This window comes from Tamandua tetradactyla, chromosome 6 (genome assembly GCF_023851605.1).
Source record: "Tamandua tetradactyla isolate mTamTet1 chromosome 6, mTamTet1.pri, whole genome shotgun sequence".
Taxonomy (NCBI): Eukaryota; Metazoa; Chordata; class Mammalia; order Pilosa; family Myrmecophagidae; genus Tamandua; species Tamandua tetradactyla.
Genome location: NC_135332.1, coordinates 136,652,979 through 136,675,351, shown reverse-complemented (window position 1 = coordinate 136,675,351; position 22,373 = coordinate 136,652,979). Strand labels below are relative to the sequence as shown.

Here is a 22,373-nt window from a genome sequence, read left to right as displayed (position 1 = left end):
CCTCTAGGTTCTCTTAAAATGATGGATCATTTGTTTTCTCTCTTGTACTGTTCATTTTGGCCAAGAGCTGATGAAGTGTTTATGTTTCAAATGGTTTACCCATACAAAGGGGTAAATAGAGGGAGTTGAGAAGTCAACACAGGTGTAATTAGGCAAATCATCTGCTGTTGATAGCGACTCTCCCAGATGTCAACAAAACAGGCTCTTAAATAGAGTGGATGCTGGCAGTAAACTTGGAAGCAAGCCGTGCTTTGGAAAAGAAAGGATCACTGCTAATGGAAGGGAGTGATAGCATAACAATTCAAAATGTAGATAAATAAAAACAATGTAATTTAGATTTAGAATCTATTTGAGATCCATACTGAGTATAGTCCATGTAGAAATCCTTAACTCTTCAACTACATAGAGAAATCATAACATAAAGAGCATATCTACAAAGGGCTAGAAACCTGTCTCTGCCCCTTCCAGTGGGAAACACTTTCATGGCAGAGGCAATGCTAGGTTTCATCTTAGGGAGAATGTCTCTCTTTAGAGTTCATGTCTTCCCAATACATTCGTGGTGATTTGAAGAAAGGAAAGAAAATCCGGTGATTTTTTTTCTTAGAATATATTTGAAGTGATCATTGAAGGGTATGATGGTGTCCTTGGCTTGATCATTTGTTCAGTGTAGAGGATACATCAGGATACTCCTTTGGGGATGCTGCCTTTGACCTCAGTTTCATCATAGAAAAAAGTAAGGAACTTCTAAATACAAAATGTCCTTCCTTTCTAGATTTGCTGGGCTGCAGAAAGAATATGCAAATCAACAGAGAGTGAAGGAGTAATAGAAGTAAAGAAAACCTAAGTTGAGGCTCCCTACTCAAGGAGGTCAGCATTCATAGTTAATAAAATGACCCACCAGTCTTTCTCTAGGACCTAATGCATGCCAAACTCTTTTCTCCCTCAAAGATTCACATTTGCTGTTCTCTCAGGCTAGAACATTCTTCTTTTTGTGTTTTGCACTGGTTTCTTCAAGCTTAGCTGCCAGCTCCACCGAGAGACTTTCCTTACCATCCCAAGCTTTCCTATTATTCTTTGAGTTCTGCTCTTCCCTTTTATAACACTTATCCCAATTTACAATCATAGATAACACTTATCCCAATTTACAATCATAGGCTGATTTGTTTTCTTATTTATTGTCTGTCTCCCTCTTTAGACTCTAAGATCCCCAGGTCAAGAGTCACATGTCTCTCTTATTCACCACTGTATCCTCAGCCTTGCATAGCATCTGGCAAAAAGGAGACACTTTAAAAATATTGTCAATAAAGGAGTGAAAAGTCTGACTCTGGGAAGAGCAGATGCACTATTCTTAAGCTGGCTTTGGTCTCTCAGAGGCCCCATGGAATCATCAGTTCATCAAAGGAGGACATCTTCTGCTGACCTAGACTAGACCCTTCCACAGACATAGTCCCTATCCTATTCTCTCCATCATGGGGCGTAATTAATTTGGGCGTAATCCAGCCAGTTTATCACTTTAGTGATCATTACACCATGAGTGTTGGCTCAATGTAGGGGTTGAGAATTCTCAGTGGTCTGATCTTTTTTTTAATTCAGAAATATTCCATGTCATCCTGTGCTACTTCCTTCATGTACAAATCCACTTAGCTCTAATTCATGTAGCATAGTCTATTTTGTGAATGCAAGAAAAAGCAGACAAGAATATATTGAGCACCTTTTCCATGCAAGGCATTAGCCTGGGTGACTTGTCTATGCTGGCTCATTTAATTCTCACAACAACCCTGTGAGGTGGGCAGTATTACCCCATTTTATCCATGGAAAACCTGCAATACTATAATCAAGGGTGACTTGGGACCAAAGTGTAGTTTAACAGCTCCTGTAACAGTGCCAGGTAAAAGAGACCCACATTTTTTTTCCATCTGCTCCTAAGTATACTTCAAATAAAAAACACTGTAGAGTACTTACTATATTCTCAGGTATTATAGTGACTAATTCTTAAAAATCATTTTATTCAATCATAGATATAATAATACTATAGAGTAAATACTTATACTAATATTTATTTTATAAATGGTGGGACTGACACTCAGAGAGATTAATGAACAAACCCTAAACTCACAAAGCTATTAAATGGCAAAGCCCATCCAACCCCCCAAAAAAATCACATTCTTTTTTTTTTTTCCAATATGACAGAGCAGTGAATTTTGGCTCTAGTTGAATGTTACAAAGAGTAAATTGACAGCCATTCTTAATAGCTTGCAGAAGTCATCTCTGAGGATGAGATAATGTGCTTGAAATGTTTAAAGATCCTATGATATATTCTTAATCACAATGACACTCTGATTCCTACTGTAGCAACACAGGGCAGTCTTTTCTCAAACAACTGATTTTCTTATCACTTCAGTAAAATGTTGAAGTGAATCCAAAAGAATAATTATAATCTGACCAAAATACTTGAGCTTCCAGGAAGAGCATGCAGGGAATGAGAGCTGCAAGGAAGATGACAGCCTTTGTGTTCTCATGGAGCTGTATGTTAACACATCCTACATGTGCCATTTATGCTACAATTCAAGGCAAACTTTGACTTTCCAAAAGTGGAGATGCAGGGAGAAAAGCAGAGACTCACAGGGTTTGGTTTCTTCTGCAGGTACGGATCCCATCCTGGCTGTACACAGTGGTCACCTAGCTACTGAAACTGGACCAGTTTATTCTGAAAGCAGTGAGGTAAGCGTCCAACAGAGTATGAGAAGATTTTTTTCCCCACTAGCAGTGTGTTTGGAAATAGTTTCTTTTGCTTTTCATTGAGGGATCAATGATCCTATCTTCTTAATAGATATTTGTATTTGTCAGAGTTCTCCAGAGAAGTAGAACCAAAATATTATAAGATTTGTTGCATTTGTCAGGCTGCCATGAGGATTGGTAAGTCCAAATTCTTTAGAACAACTCAGAAAATCCAGTGAAAGTTTCGACAAACTACCCAGAAGAAGCTGCTTAGTTGAAGAAGAGACGGAAATGCTTCTTTCTGACTACTGAAATCACCTTTCTCTCTTTAAAGCCTTCAAATGGTTGAAGAAGATGTCTCTCATTGCTGAAGGTGATTTCCTTAGTTGATTGTAGATGTAATCAGCTATAGATGCAATCAATTGACTAATGATATAAATCTACGAAGTATCTTCACAGTAGTAGTGGGCTACTATTTACTTGACTAAAGAACTGCATACCGTAACCTGGCCAAGGTGATTCATGAATTTAATCATCACAATACTGGGTGAAGGTTCTATGTAAAACTAAGTTTGAGAAATATCGTGGTGTGATCAACAATGTTAAAGAGATTATTTAATTGCAGAACTTCCCAGAGCCATTCAGAGGCATGGAATTCTTCAAATATTGTATTTATGTTTTTTTCTTTCTTTCTTTTCAGCACATATTTACGTTTCTGAAAAGGTAAATACCAAGTAAAAGGAAAAGTTTTAAAATGATTTTTAAAACTCCTTTAAAATAAGATATTTAGAAGAAGCCTGACTTATTATATTATATGCCAGAACAAGATCAATAGTATTAGACAATTTCAAGTATAAAGCCAATTATATACCACTATATAAAGAATTAATGGAATTGAATTTAAGCTGTGACATTAAAAGCAACAGTACTCATATCAGTTCTGGATTAATCCCCTTCAGGGTTAAACTACATAAATCATGGCCATCAAGATACATCCCAGTGAGTAATTGAATGCAAAGGGGCCTTTTATGTAACTGGAATCATGGATACACTAGTGAGAATGGATAGTTAAGGGGAGAGTCTATAAATAAATGCCCTCAGTGAAAATAGAATACACTGGATATGAAGGGAGTGGGATTACTAAGAGAGGGCGGAGTTGAGTCTAACCATATGGTGAGTGCCATAGCCCGGCAAGCCTGTCAGAGGCAGGCACACAGGGAATGCAGGCGAAAGGGAATTGTCCTGAAAGAATCACATGCATTGCACCATGAGGAAATGAGGACAGAGGGCTGTGGGCAAGACTCTGCTCAGTGACTGACACTTGTGCTGATTGAAGCCAACACTGGATGTTGAATCATGTCTGTGCCAAGTTGATTAGGATGGATGGGAGCCTTCTAATGCCCTGAATGCATTCAATCCAGGGCAAACCCTACTCATCCAAAGTGCCATACACAAGATTGGCTTCTGCTTTGCAATGCATGTGACTACATTTACTCAACTGATTAGAGCCATGTGAATAGATCTTCCAGGAAAGTCCTATTTTTCTAACTACCCCCATCCCAAATCTCTCCCTCTATATAGCTACCATATACTATTTAAAATATGTTGGTTATTTTAAAATTTCAAGTTTACTAGATTAGCAGAAATCAATATCAACTTTAGAGAAGCAACCTTCCCCATGCAGATGCTGCACCTCACTGCTATAAATATGTTGTAATTTGCTGTCAGTATTGATGAAAAGACACTCCGCCAACAGCTTCCCAACAGCCGGGCACCAGTGTGGGGTTGTTCCAAGAGACTTGGTAGTAGACCACCCCTCCTTTCTTTATCATACTGCCTTTCTGCATGTAACGCTAATGGAAATACAGCCAGATAATCTGGGAAAATTACAAATAGCACATGCATAACTGGGTTTTCCAAACTAAGCCACTTTCTTGGAGTAATAGGCGCATGTTGATTATGATGCCATCTAATGAAAAGAAGCAAGACAAGCATCTAGCTCGTTCAGGCTTTGCTTTGCCTTCCAAACTTGTCCTCTTCCCATTGTGTTAGACATGATATTCCCATGACAAATCACTGACTTCTAAGATTCTCAAGCTAACTTAATGGGTTTAATATTGTTAGTGAATTCTTCTCCTCTCACTCCTCCACATTTACACATAATCACACATATACATTATAACCATCTAATAGTCTAACATTCTTCTCGAAGGACTGCTTTTGTTTTTTTGCACAAAAGAATAATTATCACAGTTATGGTTATATTATAATATATATAAATGACCTTGATGTCATGTAAAAATGCAGGTCTCTGGGAAAATTCCTGTTTCAAATCTTAATGGCAAAATTGATATTATGAAACAAAGTATAATTTAATGATATAGCAATAGATTTATTTTCTCACCATGTCCTATAAGCAATTGCTAAAATTAATCATCCTTTCGCTATGGTTTAAATGTCTTGCCTTAATATATTTGTTATACTGAAATATGTAATGTTCTGGAATACTTTCTTAGGGATTTTAATTGTTTTCTTTCATTTATAGGTAGCAATAAAAATCATCTTTGAAGATAAAATTTCACTCTTCTTGTACTTAGAATTTCACTCTTCTTTTGGGCATGGGGCATCTATTATATTTCAATGTCTCAGGTGTCTTCTTAGAAGGGAACTCGAAGGGAATAATTTGGTATGAGATAAAGTACTCAGCCTGGCCTTGACTGATTCTCTGTGTGCTATGGTTTTAGCATATAATTTGGGACAGTAAATCATGTTCCTGTTTTCTGTTATGAGCCTAGTGTTTGGTTTGAATGTCAGAACATCCAAAATGTGAAAAATGTGTCTACACTTTCTTATACTTGTCTATACCTTTTCTAGCCCAAAAGCTGTCTCTCATACTTTCTTGATTATAAAATCTTTCTGGATCTTTGTTGCTTTGGCTTTAGCATGCTTTGGAAATTTACTTAACATTGATGCTACTATCCAATTCTATACCTGAGTCTGAATAAAAATATTAAAGACTAGGCAGCAAAAAGCAGATTCAGGCCAGTGTTTCATTTAATCAGAATGTAACTACATATGGAAGTCTGGGATTTCCATTTGGTTTTATATAATTCCCTAATTCTAAATGAAGAGAGAGAGAGAAAAAAAAAAGACACCTTATCCTGAGATTGGGACTTGATTTACATGTCTCTTAACCCTATAAACTGTGGCAGGCCTGAGAATTTCAGACTACAATTATATAACTATTAACCCCTTTGAGAAGTTGTTCCACGTACTTGTAGAAAAGCACATCTCCTTTATAAGTCATCGAAGCTATACTTTTTTCATATTGCATTTCTTATGTAGTCAAAGATTATTGGTTTTGAATGCCCCATTGAGATATTTTTTTCTGAATATTCTAGGAGGTTTTATGAAAGAGCCTGCTAAAAACTATATTAATTAAGAATAAGGCTGGGGTTCTCCATTTATCCTTTATTCCCAGCCCCAAATCTGGAAGTTTATTGCTATTTTACTTCGAATTATTCAATTCAACTTGTATTTATAAAGTAAAGTACTCACGGTATATCCAGTTCTTGCATTTGAAGAGTTCCCAAAGGAACTTGGTCTATGTTTGGTAATTTACAGTAAAGCTGGGGAGGCGAGACTCACATACATTAAACAGCCATAGGGACATACAAGGCATCAGTGTAACGTGGTGCCAATATACATGATATAGTGACCTTCATTCTCAAAGTATGGAGATCTGGTCTCCTGGGTGATGGCTAGAAATGCAATCTGTGTTTTAACAAGTTCTGCCCATTGAAGTTTAAGAAACACCCCTATAATCAGAGGGTGCCTCCGGGAGCTAGCCCGGCATGAGATCAGTTTAGACAGGAGTTGTGGGGAAAGGCCTTAGGGAGTTCTTGGAAGGAGCATAGGATCTTGGAGCAGTGTGTTCTAAAGTGTCACTTCTATTAAAGTATTTAGAATGCTGATTCCCGCCACTCTCCCTCACCTTGCTCCCTCCTTGCTGAATTAGAATCTCTAGAGTGAGCCCTAGGAATAGGCATTTTTAACAAACTCTACAGGAAACTTTCTATACTAAACTTGAGAATCACTGATGCAAATGAAAAGGGAATGCAGGTAAGACAGGAAAAGTGTGTATTTTGAAGCCCCACACCAGGAAAGCTTGCTATGTTGTTTCCCCACTTCCCTGTCCATGTTGAAGTTCTCATCGTTTCTCACCAGTCTCTATTCTAATCATCCTGTTTAGTGCTGCCAGAGAGGACTCCATACTAAACAAATCCGATCCTATCTCCTACCAATTGTCAAGCTCTACTGTTGCGGAGGATAGTTCTTAATGAGGTCTTGAGGCCCTTTATATGCTGGCTCTGCCTTGCTCTTGAAATTCACTTCCAACCACTTCCCCCCTATGAATCTCAAAATCCAGACAATCTAAAATTCTCACTATGCCTGGCACTCAGAGGGCCTTTTCATGCTGAGGATGTTTCCTTGTAAATGCCCTTCTAGTCTTTCTCTGTCTAACAAACTCCTTATCCTGCATCCTCAATAGCACTTCTGGCAGAGATGAAAATAAACTGCCTTTTTGCAGAGCTGTTTGCTCTCCATATTCTAAGGTTGGCAAATAAATTCAACTTTGGGGAATATGATGTTTCTCTCTGGGGGAACAATTTAAAGGCATAGTCTGGATGAGAGAGTTGGAGCAAACAGGAGTGAAACGGATCTTTATAATAAAGCATAAGGGTGTCTTCTTTGAGAGAAGAGATTGCTAAATGATGTTACCTTTTTTGTTTGTTTGCATGTTCGTTTGTTGGTCTCCTCTCTGGGGAAGGGAGAATCCAGTAAAACGGGCCACGAGGATATGAGAGAGGAGAGTATCCTGACCTCCTGGTAATATGGTGGTAAGCCAGGGATAAAAACAGAACCATTTGGGATTCTCTGTGACAGGCATAGGTTGTGTCTTGAGTGATAATCCAATAGCTAGTTTTAAGTTTGCCTTTTCGGAATTGCAATTGATGTGTGCTTTCCTCGAGTCTTCAGTTCAATTGGTTCACTATTATTGCCCCCACTTGGCCTTCTGTTAGCACCACCTTGGGGAATGAAAAGACCAGCTGTCTCCATATTTTGGAACTGCAGCAACATAGGGAGAGGGAGGGTGAGGAGTTGGCAGCCTTTATAGGGAAAAACTCTGAGTCTTGTTCCAGAGGCAGAGAAGATTCAGGGAGTAACAGAGCAGATACAGCTTTGCTAAGAATCTTCAAAATCATTCATTCATTCATTCTGAATTTACTTAGCACCCATCATGTATCTGGAACTGATCACCTCTCTTCTTTACTTCACCTTGGTTTGTGGAGAAAATAATTTAACTCTTCCATTCGTTGTCTAAGCTGGGAATCAAAGTTCAGAAAATCTTATATTCATCTCTGAATGGCTCAATTTCTCAATCCCCCAGAGCAGTTAAAAATATTTCATTCTCATTAAGCCATCTATCCTCTCAATCCTTGCCTTGTACTCCACCCCATAACAGAGATGAATTTCCTTAAATTCCTGTCCTTCTGTACCATTGTTTTTTCTTTTACTTCCTTTAGTCCTTCCTTCTCAGGGGAAAGGTGTCTGAGATCTTTGGAGTTAATTTTGCTATAATCAATAAGAAAGGACACTAGTCCAACAGGAAAGTGGGTAAAAGGATGAACAAGAACTTCTCCTCAGAGGAAACACACATGGTTAATAAATAAATGAAGACATGCCCAAAGCCTGGAGTCTCACTTTGCCTAGAATCTCAGCTCTCTCTGTCTCCTTGGAAGCTTTGCTCCTAACCCTGTCATTCTGCATTTTCAGTCTTTCCCACTCCAGTGGCTCCTTTAAAATTTTTATACCCCCCCACACCAAAATCAGCAGATTTCTGCAGTTTCCCTGGAAGCTATTAATTTTTCTCTTTCTCATCTCTACCACAGTTCTTGAAAGTCCAGTGCATTTTCTGTTTACTTATCACCTCTACAATTTCTATCCCCCTGCAACCCAACTTCTAGCTCTGTCACTCCACTGAATCTTCTCTGGCCAAGGTCTTTTCCAAATCCAAAATCCCTTTAAAATCCTCATACAACTGGATCTTGGCCTCTTAGCAATATTGAAAACTGTTGATCATCTGGTCTCCCACTTCTTGAAATTTTCTCCTCGTTTTCTTCCTACCTCTCTGGCTTGTTTTTCCTCAACCTTTTTCAGTACTTTCTAGCTCCCTGTGCTGCTGTTGGTCCAAGTGTCCTTGGCTCTCTGCTCTTGACCTCTCTTTATCCTCCGACACATACTTTCCTCGAACAAATTTTTCTACCCTCCAGACTTTAACCATATGTATTTGGTTCTTGAAATTCTAGCCTCACAACTCTTGTTCTATCTAAGTCATATTCTAACTGTAACTAAAAGAGTCCTAAATAGCAGTAATAAAAATACTTGCAATTTAGGGCTGTTGTTGGGATAAACTGAGAGAATGACTTATAATAGCACAGTGACGGGCATATTGTAAACTCTCCATATTCTTGGCTGTGTTACCCTTCATGAACGTAGAATAAAGACAAAAGTCAGTATTAACAATGATGACTACAAATGAAAAGCACAAAACTGTAAAGTCAGTTTCAGGTAGGTGAAAACTTTGGGTATGGGTCATGGTGGCTCAGTGGCAGAGTTCTTGCCTGCCATACCAGAGACCTAGGTTCGATTCTCAGTACCTGCCCATGTAAAAAAAAAAGAAAAAAAAAAACTTTTGGTATGTTATGGCTTAAAAACAAAATGTGGAGAATCCTTAAATAGGTCTTTTTAGTGCTAATACAATGAATTCTGTTTACTGAATATACTGAAAACTCTGCCTTCGGGGCACATGATAGGATTGTCCTCCCTGCTTCCTGGGGTTGGCGGGGCTCGGTGACTAGCTCTGGCCAACGATTTGTGAGCAGAAGTGATGTGTATCACTTCTAGGCCAAGTTTTTAATTGCTGGTTCAAGACTCTAGAGCACTCCCTGACAAAAAGTTCCAGAGAATGGTTGCTTGATCCATCTGTGTCCTTGACTCAGGGACAAATATGTGCAGGTTCACAGCCTTTCATTTTGATGACAAGGTGAGTTATAAAGGGTTACTAGATTTGGTATACATGAATTAATATCAACACCTCCCTAGAGTTAAGAGAGGCAATTCACTCTTCCGGTGGATGGTTTCATTGGTAGAGACACTAGAGAGTTTCCACTATGCAAGCTTACATCCAGCTAGTTGGAATGCTTAAAGTGTAGAAAGAATCCTATATTGCCAGTGTTGACTGAGTTAGTTGTTGCTTTCAGTTACTGTGAATCTTATTCTTTACTGATCAGATATAATTAACCTAGTTTCTTAATATCAATTTAATTTACATAAAAATTTAAAACAATTTAATTGTTTTATCATAGTGTGTAGGATGCATATTTACATTGAATACATGTTTCAACAGTATTTCTGTTCTGTAATTTTCTAACTTGACTTTAAGACATATTGGTGTTATAGGTCAAATGTAAATAATCTTCCTAAAGAAAATCCATATATACTTCATCCAAAATTTACTTGCTTAGTAACATTTCATTGGTGATATACTCCCTATAAATTTGTGCTACTTAAAGAGCTTAAAATATAAGTTAAATAATTACAAATGAGACAGGATGACCGGGCTACTTTGAACTAATAGGGCATTTAAAATATATTTAACCTTATTTAATTTTAATAATGATTTTGAAAGACAAGAATTCCCATTTTTCAGAAATGAAATTAACACTCAGAAACAGGTGGGTGGAAAACTTTTGAGTAAGATCGTGTTTTTCTCTGTGGAATGAACAATGAGCAATTAAACTGTGCTAGTAGCAATAAGTTTATTGCAACTTTAAAATTTTATTCCATATAATTATTTTTTATTACTTAAGCTCTGGGAAGTGGGAAGGGGTTGGTTATATGGGTCACAGGCTCTTTGGCCCTGAGACAGGAGGCTGGAATTAAAAACATTTGAGAGTCACTGACAAAAGGCCTCTGTAGTGGCCTGGAGAAGAGCTAAGGATTTGGCATAATCTTATTTGAAATGTTTCATGTTTTCAGGGTGAAGGGCTCCAAAAGGAGAAGAATTAGATTGATCTTATGTGGCTCCAGAGAAAGACTGTAAACTCATGTGTATATGATGAAATAGTAGAGTGAAAACCTGTAGGGTGTTCTGGGGATTGTGGGAGTATATGACCCACTTAAAATACTAAAAAAAATCACACAACCCTAAACACAGCAAAGCAGACTTGCAGGCTATCTTCACTGCATGAGCTCCCAGTTGATACTCTCTTTTCTAGAGGCAGGAGCAGCTCCATGAGAGGGAGAGCACATTATAGAGAGGGAGACTTTGGTTCAACATTACATCTCATTTTCTGGTAACTGGTACTGCATGGAATTGAAAAGGGCTGCATGTTATCTTGCTGGAAATGGATGCCAAGATTTACTCATCCTTTAGCCTTAGAATCTAGAATATACATTCAGTGTTTCTGGTGAGTCATCACCTTGGTATACTTCTTTCGAATTGGGGGGAAACTATTGCCTGACTGCTTTTTTTTTTCTAATTCTTATTTCTCCTGGATTATTAGCAGTGATTCTACAATTTCATCATCAAGTTATTGGGAATGAAATATATCTAGAATCAGAGACTTTATTTTAAAGCTATATATTCTCTTAATTTTTATTTACCATGAGTTCCAATAATACTTTGCAGTTTGAAGTTTTGAGGGGAGGGAAAAATAAATAAGCAAAGTAGGAGATGAGTAATTCTATCTTTTCTCTGTTGTCATCTCAGTATTATATCACCTACTCCAAGCAGTGGCTCAATTGCTTCCATGTATTTCTTGCTCTGATAAAAGCTTAAAAATATTTTTGTTGTCCTTGGCATTTTCTTCAAGCCTCAGCTTGTTCCATTCTTAGACAAGCAGACACTAATCCTTCTGGTTTGTGTTGTCCCTTCATATTTGATGACTTACACATTTTGATCAAGATCTTTTAGAATCCCACTTTAGCAGGGAAATCCTTTTTTAGCCACACCTGCCTCTTTGAGTGCCTTTCTTCTCCTGTTGCCCCCATGACTGTATTTATCTTGAGTGTGAGAAATTTATTTGATGATAGCTTCTTACCCATAGAGTCTAATGTCTTTTGTAACATACCCATCATTTCCTGCTGGGACATTTTGAAATCTGCTCACCTAAAATCAAGGATGCCTTTATGATTATGCTTTACTTATTTTCATTATAATTCAGACTAATTGTTGACACAGTTTTAATGACATTTCCATATTACCAACAAATTCTCTAGAATTATGCCCATACTCAGTGGGAGTCAGGGTAATATGGTGGAAATAACAAGGCTTTTCCTCTAACAATCTGCCTAACTTTGGGCAAGTTGGTCAACTTCTGTAAGCCTCAGTGATGTTTCTCCTCTGCAAAATGCCAACAATATCTATCTTGCAGGGCTACTGAGACATTTACATGAGAAATGCTCTTAGCACAGTATTGCTGTGATATAGGAATTCTGTAAAAAGTCAGCCAATATCTTCTTTTAAAATGTAAAATTTTCTGCAAAGTCAAGAATTTACCAGATATTTCACTTTTAGCAGAAGGAGAAGCAACTTCCATTGTCTAAGGATGAAGGTAATGATGGCGATGGTGATGATGACTCTAGCTACAATTCTTGGAGTACTTACGTTGTGTCAAACTTTACATGCATTATCCTATTGACCCCTTATGGCACCCCAACAAGACAAGTTCTATTATAATTCCCATTTTATAGTTGGGGAAAATGAGGCTTAAAGAGCAACATGCTCAAAGTTATAGTCCTGAAAGAGACAGAGCCCAGATATAAACCAACATGTCCTTGACTTTGATGTTTTGCCCTCAGTGACTGGTGACCCCATCACTTGTCTATACCAGGTGGATCATGGCTCTCAGCAAGCCTACCTGCAAGGATCATCTGGAAGGTCTGTGTTACAGCCCACAGTGACCCCACTTCCCTGCCTTCCTCCATCAGCCCTACCTAGTTTTCTCCGTGGTGTCCTTACTCTCTGTTCATTGTATATGTACACAGCTGGATGCCTCTGAAGTCTCAGAATCTGACAAGTGAAATGACTTTGTTTGTCCTAAGGTGGTTACCATTGTGCAGTGTGGAATTTCTTTTCCCCGTTTTGCATTTGTCTCAATGACATCTCGGTCCAGTTCCACAAATTTCCAGTCCCCTTCAGTGATTAACACGTTTCATTTTGATAGTTAAGATTCTGTCATGCTGATGTCAAACCTTCAATTTTGATTTGATTGAAAACTCTTCTCTCTCAGGGCAGGGAAGAATTCCCAGCATGAGTTAGAACACAGTTGGGGATTATCTTCTCTCTTGCTCTCCCTTCCCTCTTCTCTGCATTGAGGCTTTTGGGGTTAGGAAAGGAAAGAAGATGAAAGTAGAATGTCGTTTTGCCTGGCAGTGTGTGGTGAGGAACCTCTCCCCCATTTGTGGATTATGTAATTATCAATTACAATAGATAATAATGATCCCCCAAAATGGGGTACATACACCCAGGAGAGGTGCATGATGATTCACTGAGTGCTGTGAAAAATATTAGAACTTCTACCTATAGTTTTTTTTTTTAATTCAAATTAAACAACAACAACAAAACACATTAGTCTTCACTAATGTTTTATATGCAGATTGACACCAGCACCCTCCTGGATCCATATATCAGCTGGTCACATATGACATACAGGGCTCAAACATTCTTGAGTAAGAGGGGGATTCCACTAAGCAAAGGGCTTGCCAGTGGTGCTCTCACATTCATTGGCTTTAAGCCTGTTCAGACACTTTGCAGTTTACCTGTGGAGGCTTAAATGTATTGGTGGGTAATATTGAATTTTAGCTGAGTTAACATCCATACAGTGGACAAATGGTTTTAGAAGATCTTTGCAAAGAATGCACAGGTTGAAGTGAATGCTAATGATGCAAATACAAACGAACAAAGAAAATGGTAGAGCAGATGTTTCTCATTCTCCCAGCGTAAGTGCTTCTTCACCTCTATTTCAAGGGAAAGATGAATGATTTGACACTCAGGTGTGAAAAAAAAGTTAGCCAAATTTTCTTTCTAATTATCAAGAAGACATTAGAAATATGAATTCACATTCACAACTTATCTCAGATTTGCTTTACTATATGGTCCCACTCTATATGTTCTGAGAAAAGTAGTTCAAACAACATCTCTCCTGACCCAATGCTGTTCCCTGCTTCCTTTATCCTTTGATATAATATAAATAGATGAAAAAGGGGAAGATTCCAAGATGACTTTAAAATTTCAGTGCTGAGTGACTGGCTGAGTTGTGATGTGGGAAGTCAGGAATTAAAGGGTGGATGATGTTGGCTTTGAATCTAAGTTCAGAAGAAGGCATGTAAGAAAAGCCTGCATGATGTACATACACATGCACATATCTATATACAAGAGTGTATATATCAAGACATATACTTAAAGATATATACTCTATATCAAAGAACTTGAAATAATGGCTTTGCAAATTCAAATTTCTCTAAATGGAAATGTATTGCCATAGTGTTCTGAAACCATCACTATATTGTGCTTTTTAAAAATAAAGATAGGACGGGCAACGGTGGCTCAGTGGCAGAATTCTTGCCTGCCATGCTGAAGACCTGGGTTGATTTCTGGAGCCTGCCCATGCAAAAAAAAAAAAAAAAAAAAAAAAAAAAAAAGATATTTGAGTATATTTGTAAATAATACCTTTTAAGGGAACAGTGTCGGTTTCAAAGTGGCGATGCATAAAGTAGTATAGACAATAGCTCCTTGTAACTGTACAGTTTGCAAATAAAATACAGCATTTTAAAAAATGTTTCTTGCTTGTTTATGAATTTTTAAGATGGAAAATTTTAGAGTGTTTCTTCATCAGAGGTCCTTGGACTGGTGAGAATATAAAATTATAATGCTATCATCAGCTCAGCATGGACAAATACCGGTGATGTCCTGTGTGAGTCACCATCTCAAGTGAAGTTGGATGTATTTCATGACCCTGTAAGAGCTGAGCACACTACAAAATTACACACTGAGGCTGTAGCAGGCAGGCCCATGGTGGCAAGCACGCCCTCTGTTTTCCCAAGTCAGTTCCTCTTGGGAAAGTCTCCCAGGCCCCTGGGATGGTTGAAAGTGCATGTAGGCAAGATAATAGGTCTCTGTAGGGGCCCCGTCCTCCATGACCGCTCATCTGCTTCTGTAAATTCAGCTATGAAATCCTTCTGGGTCTGATCGTCGGCACACAGCCAAAAGTCTCCCTCAAGAATCCCTAGTTACCATATTAGGAAAACTCTGTCCCAAACGAAACATTCTGCCTACCAAATCTTGTGCCAGCCCCTATTCAGGGCTCAGACTTTCAAAGGTGACTCGGCTGAGCCCTGTGCGCACAGACTAATGAAGCTTGCTTCCTGAAACTTTGGAACCTCGATCTTGGTTCTTCCAGTGTTTTGTATAATGTTCCTGGAGGTTTGCAGCCTCATTCCTGGTTTTGTGCTACATTTCTGGGGGCTCGTCTGGGATCAAGAGGCCAGTGATATTCTCACTTCCCTCACCGGTGGTGGTGGCAGCAGCATCACCTGGACTGGAGATCCAAAGGAATCCAGTGCTGGCACTGGGATTTTCCCCTTCTTTCAGATTCTTGACCTCCCTAGGTGGTCAGGACAGTTTCTGGAACCAGGTTCCTGGGAGCACCGCCTGTCTAGTAAGTACCCGGTGCATTAGGTGTCAGCCCACTTGTAAAAGGCTACGGGAGCCTGAGTGGAAGGGGAACCTGATCACTTCCCAAGATTACTCAAGTACTCTTGGTCTCCACTTGGATGACCAAACCAAACAGAAGTCTTCAGGTCCGGTTCTGGAAAGGGCAGTGTCAGTTGAGTATGTGCGATTGTGTAAGTGAGAGGAAATCCTGGGCCACAGGAGCCGTGCACCAGGCCGTGATTGAGTTCAGACCCTGCAGTTCCTGTGACTCTGCTAAAGGCCAGGCCAGACCAAACAAAGTGATAGTTTGTTCAAAATCCTTTGTTGTTTGTCTGTGAGTCCTCTCCCTAATCGTTGCAAAACCAAGATGGGAGGAGGTAGTAAGACACCATTACAGTGCATGATGTCCAACTTCAAGAAGGCTTTTACTGATGACTGGGGATTCGAGCTGACCCCCGGGCAACTTAGGAAGCTGTGTGAGCTGGAGTGGACCACCTTTGGGGCAGATTGGCTGTCTGAAGAAACTTTTGAGTTAGAAAAGGTGAAGGCAGTTTATAGTGTCGTGACAGGGATGCCTGGATACCCAGATCAGTTTCCCTACATGGCCACCTGGCTGGATGTCGCAAAGAAGAAGCCAGGGTGGATAAAGATGTGTTTAAATGGACAGTGCCAGGTGCTTCTCACCCAAGTGATGGAAGAGTCTCACAAGAGACCAAGCCCAAGGTCCTGGTTTTACTCAGTGCACCAGAAGAAGAAGAACCCCCCACCTTATTGTGTGCCACCAATACCTGTGGCCCTGCCAAGCTCCTCTACAGCAAGCCCAGACACCCCCAGCAGTCCAGAGACATCACCTGAGGCCCCACTGAGCCCAGCCGTCCCTGAACTCCCTAAGCTGCAGCAGCTGTGGCCCCAGCCGGGTGTGACCACTCCATCTGCAGCCAGGTGGCCATTCTCTCAGGTAATGCCCCTGAGAGAAACCTGAGGGCCACCCTATGTGGATGTCCAGGGAGACTTCCAAGAAGGGGAAAGAACCTTTGTGCATATTCCATTCATTTCCACTGCTCTGCTGAACTGGAAAAATCATGCATCGTCTTATACGGAAAGGCCCCAAGTGATGATTGACCTGTTGCAGTCCATTGTCCAGATTCACCAGCCCACCATGGCCTGACTGCAGCCAGTTGCTTGTAACTCTCCTCAGCACTGAAGAACACTGTGTGGTAGCAGTGGCATTGAAGCACCTGGAGGAGAGTGCCCCTGAGGGCACCTTAGACCCAGCCCAATATGCCACTCATAATTTCCCGGGGTTTGATCCAAAGTGGGACCCCAACACTGAAGAGGGGTTACAGTCCCTTTTATGGTTCCACAAGGCCCTGCTCCAAAGCCTCAGGAATAGAAGCTGAAAAACCACCAATATGACTGTTCTAGTTCTCCACATGGGGAAGTTGAATTTTCCCCCTGGTCTAGTTTGCCAGCTGCTGGAATGCAACACACCAGAGATGGATTGGCTTTCAATAAAAGGGGATTTATTTTGTTCTTCAGAGGAAAGGCAGCTAACTTTCATCGGAGGTTCTTTCTTATGTGGCAAAGCTCAGGATGATCTCTGCTGACCTTTGCTCCAGGCCTCTGGGTTCCAACAGCTTTCCCCAGGGTGATTCCTTTCTGCATCTCCAAAGGCCTGGGCTGAGCTGTGAGTGCCGAGATGAGGTATGCCAAACTGCTTGGGGTGTGCTACGCTGCGCTCTCTCATTTAAGCACCAGCAAGTTAAATCAAACATCATTCATTGCAGCAGGTACGCCTCCTAGCCAACTGCAGATGTAATGAGCAACAGATGAGGTTCATGTACCATTGGCTCATGGCCACAGCAACAGAATTAGGTGCCTTCACCTGGCCAAGTTGACACCTGAACCTAACTACCACAATGACCAAAGTCAATGAGGCCTTGCGGAAGCCAGATGAGCCACATGAGTGAGCTCCTTGAGCGATTGATGGAAACTTTCTGCCAATACATACCATTCGATCCTGAGGCCCCAGAGAGCCAGATGTTGGTAAATGTGCCCTGACATTCGGCATAAGCTCCAGAAACTAGACGGATTTGCAGGTATGAACAGATAACTTGGAAGCTCCACACTGCCTACCGGCCTCAAAGCAGGGGAAAGGTGGAACAGATGAATCAAACTCTAAAGGGACAATTGAAGAAAATCTGCCAAGAAACAGAACTGGCCTGGGTGCAGACATTCTCTATAGCTTTGTTTGGAATTAGATCTTCCCCGACAAAGAATATAGGTTTTCTCCCCCTTTGAACTAGTATATGGAAGGCCACCACACTTACCAGAGCCTTGCAGGGAAACTTCAGAGAAATTGGGAACTCCAGCACTTGGTTCATCTGGGATGGGTTCTAAGTGAGTTGAGAGGGAAAGCATTAGAAGCAGTGCCTAAGCCTTTCAGCATTTGCCACCTCCCATACATGAGTATGAATCTGGGGCCTTAGTATGGGTAAAGGACTGGAAAAAAGGCTCCCTCCAGCCTCAATGGAGAATCCCTTACCATATTGCTTTTTTTTTTTTTTCGCTTTTAAATAGGGGAATTTAATAAGTTGCTAGTTTACAGTTCTAAGGCTAAGATAATGTCTCAATTAAAGCAAGTCTATAGAAATGTCCAATCAAAGGTATCCAGGGAATGATACCTTGGTTCAAGAAGGCTGATGAAGTTCAAGGTTTCCCTCTCAAGTGAGAAGGCACATGGTGAACACAGTCACAGTTTCTCTCTTGACTGGAAGAGCACATTGCGAACATGGTGTCATCTGTTAGCTTTCTCTCCTGGCTTCCAGTTTCATGAAGCTCCCCGAGAAGCGTTTTCCTTCTTCATCTCCAAAGGTCGCTTCTTACCATATTGTTTCAGCAATCCCAACAGCTGTCAGAGTCGCAGAAATCATTCCATGGATTCCCCACTCTTGGGTCAAGAGGGCCACCATAGACGACCCCTGGGAGTACACTCCTGATTCTGAACACCTGATGCTCATCATTCTCGGGGGCCACTGCACCCTGGTCCATCACAGCCGAGATCAGTGATGGAGATCTTGATCACTGACCAGCCTGCAGCTGAGGCCCGAATGACCATTGTTGCCCTGCTCTAGCTGAGTGGAAGCAGCTAGTCAACACACGGCTGAAGCCTGGGAGACCTCCGATCCCTGCCTTTGTCACCCCGGAAGCTGACTGATCTACGTATGGCCGAAAATTGAGGAATCGAAGCATGGACATCCCAGCCTGCTGGGTCTGTGGACTTATTGTCTTTTTCTTGCTCTTTGCATTTTTCATTTAGCAGTATTGGTCCTCCTAGAAGCAGGACACCTGGAGTTCTCTCCTGAGACCAGTTTCACTCTAATCTGGTGGGATCATTTTAACCCAGGTACTCTGTAACTGCCATCATCTTCCTCACCCTCATGAGCTTGCTTGTTGTCCTCATGGCCCCTTCAAGAGGGGCGATGTGGGTCAGGCATGTCTCCAACTGTTTACTCTGGGGAGGAGGTAAAAACCACCGTGGTACTACCACCATGCTTCCTGTCTGGGTCAGACTTCAGCATGCTTGTTTAACACCACAAAATACACTCTCTGCCCAGGCACCTCAAAGTGTCTGGACCCCCAGTCGCCAAGCACAGCAGTAGAGTATTCCCTACATTGGCTGGGAATGCTTGTATGGTCTACCACCTCACCCCGTGCAAGGGTCACCCTAAACTTTAACACGTGCATGTCCGTGGGGTACCATCTCATTATCAGTATCATGCCTCTAGGTTTAGAAGAGCACCTCCGGTCACAGCCAAACTTCGCCAAGACTGTTCCCCTTGTAGTTACTAAGCTACTCCTTCAACCCTACCAAGTACCCTGGGAGTCCCGGCGTGGCCCTTGCAGTATACCAATGTAACTCCCATGGAAAGTCTTACACATTAAGAGCGCTGAGCCACATTATGCTACACAAACAAACACCTTCACCGAAACCTGGATGAAGGCCCCCTATTGTCTATTGTCAGTCAAAACAGGGCACGCAGGCCACAGGGCAGGGCCCAAAGGCTCCAACTCCCCCCAGCTACCCCAGGGCTAGGCCCACAGAAAACCCCTTTGTTGAACTGGCCAAGCAAATTGCTTCCTCTCTTGATATAACATCATGCTGTATTAGTGGGGGCACGGGCATTGGGGGTCAATGGCCTTGGATAGTCCAAGAGTGGGGGGACCCCAAATCTCTGAACCCTACTCTTCCTGCCCTTGCTGAGCCCCAGGGCAGCGGGTGGAGCCTGGCAACAGCAAGAGTAGGAAAGCACTGTGTGGCGCGGTGGGGCCGATCATTCCCCGTCCCCGTGGGAGAACTTGTGTGCTTAGGAAGATGAGTGCTTCATGAAGGTGCCAACCAGATGGTCTGGGAGGGAGATAAAAATGCCAGCCAGGCCACCCCTTACGAAATATGTAATCTGACCAGGTATTGGGACAATGTAAGTACCCTGGCCTTTGGCAAGCCCTGAGTGGATTTTACTGGGTATGCGGGAAAACAGCCTGCAATCAGCTCCCTGCTGGGTGGACAAGACCCTGCACCATCGGGACCATTCGTCCAGCTTTCTTCTTGGCCCCCCTGTCCTGGAGCAGCCAGCTCGGGTACCCCCTGAGGTCACTCATCAGAGATAAAACGGAGAATGGTGGACAACATCCAAATAGGGAATTGGGAGGATAATGAGAGGCCCCCAGGATGAATAATCCAGTATTAGGGGCCCGCCACCTGGGCTCAGAATGGGTCGTGGGGATACCGAACACCCATCTGCATGCTCAACCATATCATCTGCCTCCAAGCAGTTCTGGAGCTAATAACTAATAGAACTTCATGGGCACTAGAGGCCCTAGCTGATAACCAGGACAGGATCCGAGCAGCCATTTTTCAGAACAGGCTGGCTCTGGACTATATCCTGACAGATGAAGGAGGGGTCTGTGGAAAGTTTAACTGGACTGACTGCTGCCTCCAAATAGATGAACCAGGAAAGCCTATCAGAGAAATAAGCAGCCAAATGAGAAAACTGGCCCATGTCCCTGTACAGATGTGGAAAGGGTAAAGTCCAGGTGATCTATTTGGAGGATAGTTCTCTGTGTTTGGGGGATTTAAGACCCTGACTGTTAGTGTCCTAAGCCTGCTAGGTATATGCCTTCTCGTCCCATGTCTCCTGCCACTCCTGATAGGCAGTTTGTGATGCTCCATCGAGGCCCTCATGGAGAAACAAACCACGGCAAAGGTCCTGGCTGTATGGAAATACCAGGCCAACACCTACAACAAGGAGAAAATGAGGTATAAGTGATGCAACATCATCTCTCCTGACCCAATTCTGTTCCCTGCTTCCTTTATTCTTTGATATAATGTAAATAGATGAAAATAGGGAGGATTCCAGGTTGACTTCAAAATTCCAATGCTTCAGTACAGCTTTAATAACTTTACTTAATATAACTTGCCAGCTACAGAGAATTACTGTGTGGCTAAAAAGCAAAACCTAGGGGTGTGGGCATTTCATATGTAGCTCATGCCGGATTCCAATAACCAGAAAAATAACCAGTGGACAAGCATCAAAGGGAGGATTGTAGCAGGCAGGCCCCTGGTGGCAAGCACATCCCATGTTTTCCCAAGTCACTTCCCCTTTGGAAAGTCTCCCAGGCCCCAGGGAAGGTTGAAAGTGCGCATAGGCAAGATAAGAGGTCTCTGCAGGAGCTGTCTGCCCCATGACGGCTCATCTGTATACTCAGCTCTGCAATCCTTCCGGGTCTGACCATCGACATGCAGCCAGTGGTCTCCCTCGAGAATCGCTAGTTACGGTATTAGGAAAACCCTGTGCCAAACGAGCCATTCTGCCTATCAAATCTTGTGCCTGCCGCTGTTCGGGGCTGAGGGGACTCGGCTGAGCCCTGTGCAAACAAACTGATAGAGCTTGCTTCCTGAAACTTCGGAGCCTCTATCCTGGATCTTCTGGTGTTTTGCGTAATGTTCCTGGAGGCTTGCAGCCTCATTCCTGGTTTTGCACTACAAGGCCATGATCAGATCTTCTTTTCCTTTATCATTTGGCTTCTTGGTGTTCTTTGCCTCTTCCCTGCCAAGGCACTCCTTCCCCCAAACGCATGCACCTATTGTCTGGTGCAGTGAGACACTAAGCGAATGAAAATGAGTTGAGCCATTTAAGGTGAAGGTGTTTGGCGCCGTGGAAGCTAATCATTTGAGTTCATCTTCCTCATTTACATTGGTCAAAATTTTGCAAATGTCATATAGGAGCCATAGGAGTCCAGTGTTCTGTGTAGCATTTTTGTATACCCTGAAAGCATTGATTGTGCAGATTTAGTTCTTCAAAAGAAAAAAAAAATCTCAAATTACACAGTTGTATGAGGCAAAATATCTGATTCCAGAGTCTAAAACTGCTTTGTGTATGTAATTTTTGAAAAGAAAAAAATTACAAGCCAGCAGCAATGAAGTGCTTAGTGCAAGATTTCAGTTTTCAACCTTGCAGCTATTACATTTCAATCTGAGGCAGCAGGAAGATTCTGCTGATCCTAAGCTAACGAATGTCAAGAAGAAAATGGCTTTCTTTCTTCTGTTAGCAGGTGGTTATTGTTTTAAAAATGAAGAGCCTCAAACCTGGCTAGAATCCAAGGCATGTCACATAATCCTGATCTAGAGATATGCAGTGAGAATCCCCAGCCCCCAAATATTTGATTAGAGCATATGTAAATCATCCTGTGTTCTTGGCATGGCTGAATCAGGAATGACAATGTGGATTATGATGTTCTTATACAATCAAAGGTTATTATTATTTTTTTCCCAACGGAAGTAAAACTTGTTTAGTTAGGAGAGTGGATGCTT

At 41.6% G+C, this 22,373-nt stretch overlaps 1 long non-coding RNA gene across 1 annotated transcript in view; it reads left to right on the top strand.

The window, feature by feature from the left end:
- Window positions 1-770: 770 nt before the first annotated feature.
- Window positions 771-22,373, top strand: part of LOC143686379 (uncharacterized) — a 52,409-nt gene continuing 30,806 nt past the window's right edge. Inside the window, exons 1-2 of the long non-coding RNA XR_013177104.1 lie at window positions 771-867; window positions 2,645-2,721. This is a non-coding gene — a long non-coding RNA (uncharacterized LOC143686379). The remainder of the gene's footprint in view (window positions 868-2,644; window positions 2,722-22,373) is intronic.